General features: G+C 39.6%; 1 protein-coding gene and 1 long non-coding RNA gene across 3 annotated transcripts in view; one reads left to right on the plus strand and one right to left on the minus strand.

Annotated features, from left to right (window-relative positions):
* orb (polyadenylation element binding protein orb) overlaps positions 1-14,109 on the plus strand; it is a 208,534-nt gene that overhangs the window by 170,517 nt on the left and 23,908 nt on the right. The gene's annotated exons all lie outside the window — the stretch shown is intronic.
* On the minus strand, positions 12,441-13,222 carry LOC136851738 (uncharacterized). Its single transcript, XR_010856954.1, has 5 exons — positions 13,163-13,222; positions 12,976-13,041; positions 12,758-12,848; positions 12,559-12,641; positions 12,441-12,464 (listed from the first exon to the last, which is right to left on the minus strand). It is a non-coding gene; the product is annotated as an uncharacterized lncRNA (long non-coding RNA).

Below are 14,109 nucleotides of genomic sequence, written 5' to 3' on the forward strand. Positions count from 1 at the left end.
TTTGATGTGATGAATTCCATTTTCCAACATTGGACTTAATCTCTTTTATAATAACTGGTTCATTTTCCCATATCTTCTGCCATTTATTCATAATAATGTATTTTAAGAGATTTTATATAACCATCAATAGAAATATCTACATGTGATTTGAGGTCCAATGCTTCAGGAGAAGGGAAGAAAGATTGCTCAAAACCTTAACTTGAATATGTTAGTGTTTGGAAGGATGGCTGACAATATTCAAAGTTTGCCATGTTGGTCAGAGATGTTTGATTTACTCAGGACTAAATTTGTAATGGTGATAAAATGTTTTTTGTTGCTGCTTTCCTACCATAGCACTGGCAGGTGAGCAGATGCTTTTGTTCGAGGGGTCGGGCAGAATAAGGGTAAGGTTAACTTTTCTGTTGTATGATGATACAATTAGCATCAGTTGTTGATTATTCTTCAGCCACACAGATGAGTGAATTTTTAAGCCAGCAGAGAATATTGGGTATAAATGCCCAACCCCCAGTATATTTTACAACTGTGAGTGCACTCAGATGAGAGTTATAAGTTGATTCCATTTTGTTTTGTGATGCGGGCATCCTTGTACTGATAATTTTCAAAGACATTTAAGTTTTGAGAAATCATCACTTGAAGTGATTTGCTCTCCTGACACTTTTTGAATTGAAGTGTTCATAAACTTCAGTGATTTGCTCTCCGATAAATAAAAAGTGAAAGTTCTCTCTCTCTCTCTCTCTCTCTCTCTCTCTCTCTCTCTCTCTCTCTCTCTCTCTCTCTCTCTCTCTCTCTCTCTCTCTCATATAGTGTAGGAAGAATTCAAGCAGACTTCTTCTCTCTCTCTCTCTCTCTCTCTCTCTCTCTCTCTCTCTCTCTCTCTCTCTCTCTCTCTCTCTCTCTCATATAGTGTAGGAAGAATTCAAGCAGACTTCTTCTTTTGCTTTTGACAGTAGGTGGTGGTTTGTCCCGACATGTATATGAACCTATGCTTTCATATATGGAGTACTCTAAGCTTACCTAGCTTCGGCTTTTCTTGACTCGTCTCGGAAAAAATCCTAACGTTACCTGGGTCACGTGGCATGCCCTGACCCCGACCTCGTTCCCCACTGTCTTCACAGCCGCACTCGCTTTCACGTTTTCCAATTCGTGTGTCTCATTTTGCATTCATAATAGTTTAATTCTATTTTGTGTGATTGGGAGCATGTACTCTCAGTGCCTAGCATTTGCCTGACCCTGTTTACCGTGTTTAGTGTCGATATCTTCAATTCTGTGGTGATTATCGCTGTTGTTGTGTGTTAGGCTTGGGTCATTGTTCCTGAATGGAGGACAAAGGAGTGAAGGAGCGAGCGTCTCACACGTGCGTTCCTCCTCTCAGAACACATGAATGTTGCACAGTTAAGCGTTGATTTCCTTGTGAGGGGGATTACATCCCAAGTTTTTCATAATGTAATTATAAAGATTTTTGTTTCATTCTGTGAGAACTCTCCATGTTCGGGGAAAGGGCTTGTTTAGTACTCACGTTATGGCATGTGTTCTTCCCCCCCCCCTTCGGCGTCGGTGACCCTGGTAGTTGTGACGCCAGATAACTCTCAATTAATCAATCAGTCTTCCCCCCCCCCACACCTGAGCGTTAACGAGCTTTCTCTTTCTGCAGTTTTTCATAACTATTAAAAAGATTTTTGTGTTCTGTGAGTTCAGAGTTGGAGAAAGTGCTTGTTCAGTACCCACATGATCATACGTGTTCGTGTCTTTATTTTCCCCCACACCTGAGTGTTAGTGAGCTTTCTCTTTCTTTCTGCAGTGATGGAAGAGAACGGGTGACATGAAGTGCGATGTTGTGTGGTCAAGGACAGGCGTTGCAGAAAATTCATGTCGCCTATAGGTGTTGATCCCCTTTCCGTGTGCATCTCGTGCAGGAGTCAGGAATGTCCCTGTTAGGCCTCATTTGGAGAGAGTGCATCATGGACGTCTCCCCAGTGGGGAAAGTATGAAAGGAGGCAGTGGAAGACCACCCTATCTCTAGAGAACCTTCCCTGTTCCTTTTCTCTCCCCCACACTGTTTTTGCTACTACAAAGTCCTCCACCATTACTCATCATGCCCGTTAAGAATATTTTTCCTCTCTCTTTGCTTTCCACTAAGAAGAAATTAGACCCAGTTTGGCAAGCTCTTTGGCAGATCCTCAAGAAAAAGTTTTGGCCACATCAGAACAGGGTCACCGGCATCATCAGAAGAACCGTTTTCCTCAGTACCTCCCTGGAGGAGAGTCTGATCATGTTACAGAAGAGTGTCACAGAAGTTTACCTCCTTGAGGCAAGAGCAGTACAAAGCAGAGCATCACTCCTCCTAACACCATTCCCAACACCAATCACCAAGATGGTGGATCGACGATAATTCGGGGAAGCTTTGCCTTTCAGGTTTTGGGGAGACGTTTCGGAAATAATACTCTCCTGAAGGCGGCCACACCAGAGCAGGTTCCCCATGCTTCTCATTATGGTCCCAGAGATTGATCACCAGGATGGGACAGTGGGCATGGTGGCATATCAAATCAGCCTCCGCGTGATGTCAGAGACCAGATGGCCACCCCGCAGAACGGAGTAGAGACTGGGAGATACTGGGGCTATCAAATCAACTAGGTGCCACATACTTGGAGGATGGGATCGAGTCCTCCCTCCTGGGTCTGCCAGATGAGAAGAATAGCTCTTCAGACTTTATCCTCAAGATTTGTAGAAAATTGGACCTGCCAGACTTTATCCTCAAGATTTGTAGAAAATTGGACCTGCCAGAACCAGACAATTTTGTGGTGCATGAAGACTACCCAACTACTTCTATATGGAGCATATGGATAGCACCCCAGAGGCCAAACAAACCATCCGACTTCCTTGGTCTCTGTTGGTAGCAAGCATTATAAAGGAGTTGGACAGCCTAGTAGCATGGGAGGAAGGTTCCCTAGCCTCCACCAGGCCCCAAAAATTGCTGCTCCCACCTTTTCCCAGCCAAGCCAAGTACTATATCATGGAAGAGGCTGACTCCCTTCCCAGGAGTGTGAATGCTGCAGTCTGCTGCCTTTCGGGTAACTTACCATTTGGTAGTCTTCACCAAATTGGCTCCAATTCACCAGCGGGGAAATGATGAACTACAGTGATGTTGGGAATAGCGTTAAGGGCCATCTTTTGGCTCGACAGGTTCCAGGGAGTGTGGATGAAAGATATGAAGGAGTTCGTACCATCCAAAAAATTGCACACCATGAAGGAGTACATGGCTCCAACAGGGAAGCCATGTCTTATGTGGCCAAGCATGTACCCCACACGTTGGCTAATGTCCTCAAAAGGAGGGTCTCTCTCTTGTCATTGGCTCAGAAGCACATCTCAGCTGATGGTTGGCTCGGCCTAAGGAATTACCCCCTCATGGATATGACCATGTACTTCCCTGCAGAGTTGCTAAGCCAGGCATTAACCAAGAAGGGAGAAGACGTGAAGGACACCCTCTCGGTGGCCTCACTCAAGCCGGCTACAAGAGGGTGGTTGATCGGCACAATGGCCTAGAGTAGGCCCACACTGATCTCAAGACAGTCATTTCTACCCAGATTTTTACAACGGCCTCCCAGCCACTCAGGGAAAATCATGAGAGGAAGGAAGGTTGTCCTTTGGACCTCCCAGCCCCTCCGGCCTGGAAAGTGGAACAGGATGGGGAAGATGAGGTTTGGACGTTTCCACCCCTACATCAGACTAAGGTCGGGGCTATCTGGGGAACAAGTGGCCAGTGGCAGCAGTGTGGAGTGGAGGAATGGACAGTCCAGACCCTCAGTAAGGGGTATGTCCTCCCCTTTGAGCAGAAGGGGAGGACATTTTACTGGAGTGACTCACCCAAGGGGTGAGCCTCTTCCTGGTGGAGGAAGCATTGGGTGGATAGAGGCCCGCCATAGATGTGTCAACATTGAACAGCTTCACACAGTCGATTCCATTTAAAATGGAGACTGTCCAGTTGATCTTGGCAGGGATCAGGGATGGAGACTTCATGGCCTCATTGGACCTTCAAGAAGTGTACAGTGCTATCCCGCTTTTTCGTGCTTCATTTTGTCACAGAATTTTGTGGAACATGTTTCACTTTTCTGTGGGAACTTTCACCAATTAAGGATTTTTTCTATGGACCGTATCTCTAAAATTATCAGTAATTTGCTTTTTTTGTAGAGCAACACTATTAATTCACTAATTATTGTATTTTTCATAATGTGTTCATGACTAAATACTGATTATGATAAAAATGATTTACAGTGTACTTATTATGATTTACAGAGTATTGGTTAAGCTCATCCCAGGTTGGACCCCAGACTGAGCATAACAATTGTACAATTCGTCTCTCTCTCTCTCTCTCTCTCTCTCTCTCTCTCTCTCTCTCTCTCTCTCTCTCTCTCTCTCTCTCTCTCTCTGTGTGTGTGTGTGATGTGACATTCTCTCGGTGAGACGTAGTCATTCTTGGACTGAATAATCTACCCGATATTACGCGTCTAACATACAATTAGCGAATGAAATATAGCTAAAAGTGTTCGTGAACTATCGGTGATTAGCATAATATCAGATTAGAGCGATAAACCGTCTAACAAGTTGTTTTTTCGAGTGAATTATTAAAAACTGAAAATCATGGAGGAGTCGACCAACAGTGGCAAGCGATGGAGGAACCTTGCGTGCCTGGGTTATATACAGTATGATGACTTGGCAGGAAGGGAACTTGCCTTGCTTATCGTAGAGATAAACAGCAACTCCGACCAAAAAGATGCGAAAGCATTCACAGATATTGAAAGGATATGATCCTTCAAAATGGAGCAATTCTGTAGAAAATATAATGAAAATAATGGAAAGGATACCAATGAAAGTTCAAGTTATCAAAAGACTTATAAAGAAAATCTACTAAAATCAACACATTCCATCAAAGAAAATAAGTATGGTGAAATTAGTGAATATATTGATTGATGCAATAGGCAAACGGATGCCTAAAGCATGTAAACTATGCAGTGTGGGGTATAGCATTGTAAATCCACAAAACCTGATTAGGAAATGCTATGCTTGCCATGTTCCTACGCATCCTTCATGTGCAGAAGTAGAGCAAAATAAAAATGCCACAAATATTTTGCTCAACATGTCTAGTATGGATAGACAAGGTTATTAAATCAAGACTTAATGTACAGATTGTGGAGGATGAAGAAGAGGAAGAAGAAGAGGAAAATAGAAAAGAAGAAAATAAGACTGAAGAGAGAGAAATGAGTAATGAAAACAAAGAACAGGATAAGAGTATGGATGCAGAGAAACTCATAGATTCTACATATGAGGCAATACAGCAACATACATATGAAGAAATAAATTATGACATGATAAATCAAAATAAAATCCCAAAGAGGTTGTACCCGGATCTTCATACTGATGGGAAAGAGCAAGAAAAAAAAAAGAAAAAGACACAGTATGCACCCTTTTGAAAAGAGGGAATTGCAGGTTTGGTGAAAGATGTTATTACAAACATCCCAAGATATGTCACAATTATGAGATCTATGGCAAATGTGCATATCTAGATGGCTATGAAGAGGAATGCAGTGATCTACATCCAAAAATATGTAAAAACTGGAGAGAAGGAAATGGATGTAGGTTTATTAAAAAATGTAGGTACATGCATCCTGTAGCCATGAAAAACCAAAATCAAAATCAAATACATATAAAAAATCAAGGTAAAAATGAAACAAATAAAGAAAGGAACAAAGATCATGTGATGAAGGCAAAAAGCAAGCCAACAACGCATTACGAAATGTCAGCACCACGATATGAGGCATCAGCACCTAGATATAGCACAAGGAACAAGCAATGTATCTATGATGCTAGTGGATGGTGCAGATATGGAGATAAATGCAGGTATACGTACAAAATGAATAAATATGAAGATGGAAGATCAAATATAATGGAAAAGTTGGATTTTTTAATGTACAAATTTCTGGAAATGAAAAAAAGATCAACATATCAGAACAGGAAAGAGACATGGGAAAATCCTTATTATTACCCATAGATAATGGAGATAATACGCAAACCATCGTAGTGATGAATGCGCAGGGTTTAGTTTCAAGTAACTCAAAAAGAAAGATAGAGTTCTTAGAAGAACTAACCCAAAATGAAAAATAGAAATAATGAATATAAGTGAAACCTGGTATTCCCAAGAGACTGGTAATGATGACCAGATAAAGGGTTTCCGAACTTATAGATCAGATAGAAAAAATAGAAATCAAGGGGGAACCGCGATATATGGAAGAGATGCCAATCAAGGAAAAATCTGTGAGAAATATAGTAACACAGAATGTGAATTAATAGCGGTAGAATTTGAATCTGAAAAATTAGTGAACATTGTAATATACAGACCCCCTAATACTAAAGAGTTTGACACAATAATTGACAAATTGGATGATATATGTAGAAATCACAAGGACTGGACTATACTCCTATCCGGAGACTTTAACTTTCCTTTTTTAGAATGGAAAGAATGAATAGGAGACTGTGGTTGTATTTATACATATAAAAAAGAGAGCAATAGTAGCGCAGAAGATAAGAGGCAATTTGAAAAGCTATTAGATATGCTACTAGAACATAACATTCAGCAAATAAATCACCTGCCAACAAGAAAGGATAATATTTTAGATCTAGTATTTGTGAACGAGGTGAACTATGTTAAAGAAATAATAGTGTATAACACGAGTATTTCGGACCATAATGTCATAGAACTAACAGTCCGTTCCAAAGCACATGAAAACAGAGAAAAGCAAGAGACGAAAAAATGGGAAGGATATGGAAAATACAATTTCTATAGTAAGAATATAAAATGGTAAAAAATAAATGAAGTATTAAACAAAGAATGGGAAAACATATTTGTAAGTGATAATATACAGGTAAATACCGGTATATTATATAAAATATTAGAGGAAATAGTGGAAAAATATATACCGAAGAAAAAAAGTAAACATCAGTCACGAATACCAAGAGACAGAAGAATCTTGTTCCAGAAAATCAGAAAGTGGAAAAAAGGTCTTGCAAAAGAAAAGAATGCATGGAAAGTGATGGAACTAAAAAGTAAGATAGAAAATGCAGAACAAAAGATTATACAATCAAAAGAAAATGAAAAATGGAACCTAGAAGAAAAGACCCTACAAAATATAAAGCAAAACCCTAAAATTTTTTATTCATATGCAAAAAAAGATGAATAAAATAACGAGTAGAAATAGGCCCTCTAAGAATTGAAGGGCGATTAACGAATGAAAAAAAGGAAATATGTAACATATTAGCAGAAAGATATAAGAGTGAATTTACACCTAGAATTGATAATGAAGAATGATGCAGAAATAAGAGATGAAAATATTGAATACTTATCGGATATAGATATTACATAAGTCGATATTGTGCAGGCCATTAATGAAATTAAAAATGGATCAGCAGCAGAACGAGACGGCGTACCTGCCATATTGTTAAAGAAAGTGGTTCATTCAATCGCAAAGCCGCTAGCAATACTATTAAGACAAAGTATAGATACAGGCAAGATTTATGATGAGCATAAATTAGCATATATTACTCCTACTTTCAAAAGAGGTTCAAGACTAGAGGCAAGTAATTATAGGCCTGTGAGTCTGACATCTCATATTATGAAAGTTTATGAAAGGGTAATGAAAAAAATAATGAAAAATAGATTGTTCAATATAGGACAACATGGTTTTGTACCCGGAAAAAGTACACAAACCCAACTGTTAGTCCACCATGAAAGCATATATAAAAATATGATAAATGAAAAAGATACAGATGTGGTTTACCTAGACTTTGCAAAAGCTTTTGATAAGGTAGACCATAATATATTAGTGAAAAAAATTAGAAAACATAACATTGTGGACAAAGTAGGAAGATGGATAAAAGAATTTTTGCAAAACAGATAGTGATTGCAAATGATGAGAAATCGGATGAAGCTACGGTAATATCCGGTGTGCCACAAGGTACGGTGTTAGCTGCATTGCTGTTTGTGATTATGATTGCAGACATAGACAGTAATGTTAAGGACTCAGTAGTAAGAAGTTTCGCAGATGACACAAGAATAAATAGAGAAATTGCTTGTGATGAAGACAGGAACTCGCTACAAAGAGACCTAAACAAAATATATAAATGGGCAGAGGTAAATAGGATGGTGTTTAACTCTGATAAATTTGAATCAGTGAACTATGGTGATAAAGTAGGAATGCTATATGCATATAAAGGACCTAATAATGAGACAGTCACAAACAAGGAAGCAGTTAAAGACCTTGGTGTGATGTTGAACAGGAATATGTTATGCAATGATCAAATAGCAATACTAATGGCAAAATGCAAAGCAGAAATGGGAATGTTGTTCCGGCACTTCAAAACAAGAAAAGCTGAGCACATGATTGTGCTTTATAAAACGTACGTACGTAGTCCACTTGAATATTGCAATATAATATGGTACCCACACTACCAAAAGGATATTGCACAAATAGTGTACAAAGGTCATTTACAGCTAGAATAGAAGAAGTTAAGGACCTTGACTACTGGGAAAGACTACAATTCTTAAATTTATAGTGTCTTGAAAGGAGAAGAGAACGCTACATGGTAATCCAAGCATGGAAACAGATAGAAGGAATTACCGAAAACATCATGGAGCTAAAAATATCAGAAAGAGCAAGCAGAGGTAGATTAATAGTGCCCAAAACTATACCAGGAAAAATAAGGAAAGCACACAGGACATTAATTCACCACGCACCAGCATCGATAATGCAGCGTCTATTCAATGCGCTACCAGCTCATCTGAGGAACATAACAGGAGTGAGCGTAGATGTGTGTAAGAATAAGCTCGACAAATATCTAAGATGCATCCCAAACCATCCAAGATTGGAAGATGAAAAATATACTGGAAGATGCGTTAGCAATTCTCTGGTAGACATCAAAGGTGCCTCACACTGAGGGACCTGGGCCAACCCGAACGAACTGTAAGGTAAGGTAAGGTCGCTAATGGTTGAAATATTACTGTAAAGTGTTTTTGGATGAATGATAGAGTGTACTGTACAATATTTAAAATAGTCACTAATTTTCATTTTATTTTCCAGTAAAAGCAGACTGGAAAACAAAATGAAAATAATTAGCAAATATTTTAAATATTGTACAATATACTCTATCATCCAAAAACACTTTACACTAATATAATTTAACATACATCTTACATTATCCTTAAGGAGAGATAGAGAGAGAAATAGAATCGAATCATACGTACAATTGTGTTCAGTCTGGGGCCCAGCTTGGAATGAGCTTAACCAATACACTGTAAATCATATTAAGTACACTGTAAAAAGTTTTATTATAAAAATAACTTTTTATATAAATAACTTACTAGTTTCACTTATCGGCAGCTTAAAATTTTGGAATTTGTGGGTCACGCTCATGGTTTGGAGTAGGTGACATTCCTTGCCCACTTTTGGGAGAGAGAGGAACACCCTAGCAAAAGAGCTCAATTTGTCTCTGCCGGCTGATGGTTGAAGTACAGTACTGTGGTTGGCTGCAGCTTGATTTTGGAATTCGTACTTTCCTGGTTGATAATTCTTCGTCAGTTGAAGTATTTCTGTGCAAGCCTTACAGCGTTTATTAGTTAGTGATAGGCAAGGCCTGATCATTGGATTACGACTTTATTCCCGTTTTTTTAACTTATTTAACTTTTCATAATGTCTGACACTAGTGCTTCTAGCTTTAGGTATCGCAGCAAAGGCTGCAATACTCGTCTGACTAATGAATCATATGATTCTCATACGATGTGTACTATATGTAGAGGACAGATTTGTTCGGTTGACTCGAGGTGTGCTGATTGCAATGACTGGGACTTGAAGTGGAAAACATTAGATTCCCACTTGAAAAAACTTGCTAGGGGAAAAAATAAGAAAAGCAACTGCTAGGGAGGTTAATAAACTAGCTAGTCAGGATTCGTCTGCTAGATCAGACACGAATGTTCCTATAATTTCTGTAAACCCTGTCCCATCTACCCACCTGTTCAAATCTTCCCTTTGCCCAGCTCTCATGTTTCCGATCCCAACACCATGGCCAGTCTTGAGTCAAAAATTGACAAAAGATTTGAATTAATTGTGGAATCAATCGTTCAGTTATCCTCTTCGGTGAAAGTGCTGATGGATAGTAAAGGTGATTCAGAGCGCCCGGTGGCACCCGGTGCTAGTGCAGTGTGTGTGTGGAGGAGGTGACTGTTTGACCCGCTGATCCTCTTAGGCCAAGGTCCCTGGCATACTCCCCACCTCCTGGGAGGAGTCAAACTGGTAGCCTAAGGGAGGTAAGTGGGTCTGCTCCTGAGCAGCTTTCCCTTTGGTTTAGTCTGTTGACACTTCCCAGACTGCAGCCAAAGCCCTTGGAAAGGCCTTAAAGTGGATGTTCATTCTATGTCTTCTAGTTCTGAGGAACTAAGCCAAAGGCATCAGTGACCCTCTTCTGGCAAGTCACAGCTGTTGAAAAAGTGTGCAGTGGACGCCAACTCTTCTACTGTTCCTTGCAAGAGGAGTAAGGATCCCAAGCACCCTTTATGTAGTCATTGGGGCAGCCTGGAATGATTTTCTTCTGATAAAATTTTGGCTGAGGATCGGTGTTCAGCACCAGGCACCTCTTAGGTGTGCGTTGTCGACCAAGGATCGTAGTTTAGAGTCTAAATGCCCAGCAGTATTGGAACTTATTTCAGAAGTCAACCACCCGTTATTGTCATCGGAGCACCCATTGACGTCCATTTGTCTTTCTTCCATTCAAACTGCTTCAGACGCTCATGCTGTGGAAACTACTACTGCTGTTAAAGCTCCTGCCGACATTGATCCTATCCAAAGTAAACTCAACAGTATTTTGAGCTTACTTTAGAAAGCTCCTCCATCTGCCAGGGTGCCTGCAGAGTTATCCTTGTCGCCAGTATCTTCCGAGGAGGAAATCGTAGCTGAGCAGGAGACGATGAGTGACACTCCTACGGCGTTTGCCTCCTTGCTGAGGTTTTTGTTAGCTACTTATCCCAGCTTCTTTTCTCCAGCTACTCCTGCCTCCCCTGCTTCGACATTCTTTTGGAAGCTCCCACTGCTGGTTCCTCCAAGTTGTCTAAGTTAGTCCCCTCTTTAGTGAAGTGAGCGCTGAGTGACATCTAAGAGTGGTTAGCAGAGAAGAGAGACCAAGGCACAGCGACTTCAGTTTTCCTCCTTCAAGACTATCATGAGTGAGCTACTGCTTTCATGCCACTCCATCTCTTAGAGTTTCTGCCTCCTCCCAGGGGGATTTCTCTGGTCTGATAGATTCGGCAAGGAGATTGGCGTTTACTTCGGCCAAGATTGTTTTTGGCTTCCAAGCTAGTGCATCTACTGAAGAACATTTTTAAAGTCTTCGAGGTTATGATCTTTCTAGACTGGGCGGTAGGCATACTTGCTCACAAGGTCAGGGACTGCATGTCTCTTCCTCAAGATTCTTCATACGACTGGTTAGGATTTCTCTCCTGTATCAATACAGGCAGTCCCCGGTTTACGACGGTGGTTCCGTTCTTGCGCCGCGTCAGAACCCGAAAATCGTCGAAAAAACGATGGCATACGACGCCAGAAAATTGTATAAAAATTTGAAACAAAAGTTATGAAAGCCTTACTTTTAATCCTTTGGGTATACTGCATGTTGTTTCTTGATGTTTTACCTACATTTTGATGTGGTGTGTATCCAAAACTGGTGGTTCTGGAATGTAAAAATTTACAATTTACTACAAAGTACAGTACTGTACAGTAAATCCTGTATGCAGTAAAGTATAGAGTACTGTATCCTACATACACTGCACAAAAGTAAAATACAACATGTTATACAGTAACACAGGTGTACAGTACACTGTACTGTACTGTAATTTATACCAAAGAGTTTATAAAAGATAAAAAAAAAGTGAATTCCTTACTTTTATTTTGGAAACCCCATGCTTCTAACCCTGGAAAAATGGTGTGGCCTCATGATTCAGGGGATTCTGGAATGTAAAAATTTAGTATTAGTGTACGTATAATACTGTACAGTAGTCCTGCATGCAACAAAGTACAGTACTGTACTGTATAAATACAGAACAGTCAGTATTTTTACAGTAGAATAATAAATATATAAAAATTATAAAGAGTTAGGAATTCTTACCTCATTCAGTGATTGTCAAAGCTGTTACAACCACAGCAGGCTAGGTTGGGGGAGATGGAGATTGTATGCGTGGGGAGCCTGCAATGATAAGGATAAAATTGCTGCAGAGTTTGTACTGTATGTGTTACACTGTTCTGTATCAGTTCAGGTATTTCACAAACCTATGTTCAACAGTACAAAATAAAAATATGAATGCCTTACCTAATTTCAGTGATTTTTAGAAGATGGAGGCGCGAGGATGAGGAGCTCTAGTAAAGGTGCTGGGCAGTCTGGAATATTAGAATGAAGACGTTACTTTATATTTATCAAATGTACTGTACATATGACCATTTATAACATTAAAAACAGTGAAGAATTCAATACCTTGAGTGATTTGAAAGATGTAGGCTACATGAGGAAGGTTTTGTACAGTTCCAGTAGAGGTCAGGTTAAAGGTGCATGTCAGTCTGGAATGATAATGTACATGATAAAGATTAGAATAAAGTACTTCTGTGGATTTCATAAACAGTACACTAATTTTTATAAAATGTATAACAATTTATAAAACAGAAAGTGTTCTTACCAAATTCTAGTGGTTGGCTTGCTTACTGGGATGGGCATATGGTAGATGAGAACAGGGGGCTATGGTGTGGCATCTGCAGGTGCTTGGGAGTCTGCAATGAAAAGATAGAAATGATACTGTACACAGCAGTACTGTACTGTACTGTATAAGTATAATAACACAATTTAAAACAACAATGTAGGCTAATAGAAATTTCTAAAAAGTGAAGAATTCCTTACCTGGTGGACATGAAATGGGTGCAGGTGCTACTGGTGCAGGTGAATTTGGAGTTGAGCAGGGGACACCTGTCATTTGTGGAATGATAAAAGATAGAAATTACCACACAGGGTATGTATGCAATAAGCTACTGTACTGTATACAGTTTTATAAAGTGATTTGAAAGAAAAAAAGTCATGAAATCCTTACCTGATGGGGCTGGAGAGGGGATAAGGTCAGCTGAGTTGGGCCGGGAGGAGGCTGTAACATGGGATCTGGAATGATAATGATTATGTAAAGTTACAGCAAATACTAAAGCAATAGTGTACTGTACAGTGGGTGAAGTGCAGTACACTTTTTTGTAACATTTATAAAAATTTATAAAACATTAAAAAAACATTAAGAATTCCTTACCTGGTGAAGTTGGAGAGGAGACAGGAGGTCCTGTAACTTCAAAAAACCCTGAATTCTTCAGAGGGTCAGGACTGTCATCACTACCAAAGAGATCTGGAATGGCACATAATGAAATAAATTAGGTTATGCGATAGTAAATATAAAATTTGTACCATATGTACAGTACTGTATATACAAATGATTTCATGTATGAAAATTATAAAAATTAAACACTTAGGAATTCCTTACCTGATAGAGCTGGAGAAGCTGCTGGGGAGGTTACTGCAGGTACAGGTTCAGGCTCAGGTTCTGATTCATAGCCAGGTAGAGGTTCTGGGGAATCTGGATTAGGAGTCACTTCTGCAATGATACAAATGATAAAATTTATTGGGTTATGCTGTGTATCTACAGTATGTAAATATAAATTGCAGTAACATTTTTATAAATATTATTACAAGTTATAACAATTTATATTACAGCAGTTAATAAAAATAAAGTTGAGAAATCCTTACCTAGACTAGGGTGGCAGGTGGTGCTGAAGACTTCTTCACGAAGAAAGAGTCTAGCCTAGACTGCACTTTCTTCTTGCAGCTGCTTCTCCTTCAGCGCCTCCCTGTAGCACGTAGTAAGATCCAGCATTCCTCTGCGAATCCTCTCAAACCTGGCAATGTTAGGGTCCTCACCCTCAAATGCTGCCAAACATTTCTCCAGGTGAGCAAAACCTCTGTCAAGCCCTTGATTGTTAATTCCTTGACCTTTGGTTG

This window comes from Macrobrachium rosenbergii, chromosome 24 (assembly GCF_040412425.1).
Source record: "Macrobrachium rosenbergii isolate ZJJX-2024 chromosome 24, ASM4041242v1, whole genome shotgun sequence".
Taxonomy (NCBI): domain Eukaryota; kingdom Metazoa; phylum Arthropoda; class Malacostraca; order Decapoda; family Palaemonidae; genus Macrobrachium; species Macrobrachium rosenbergii.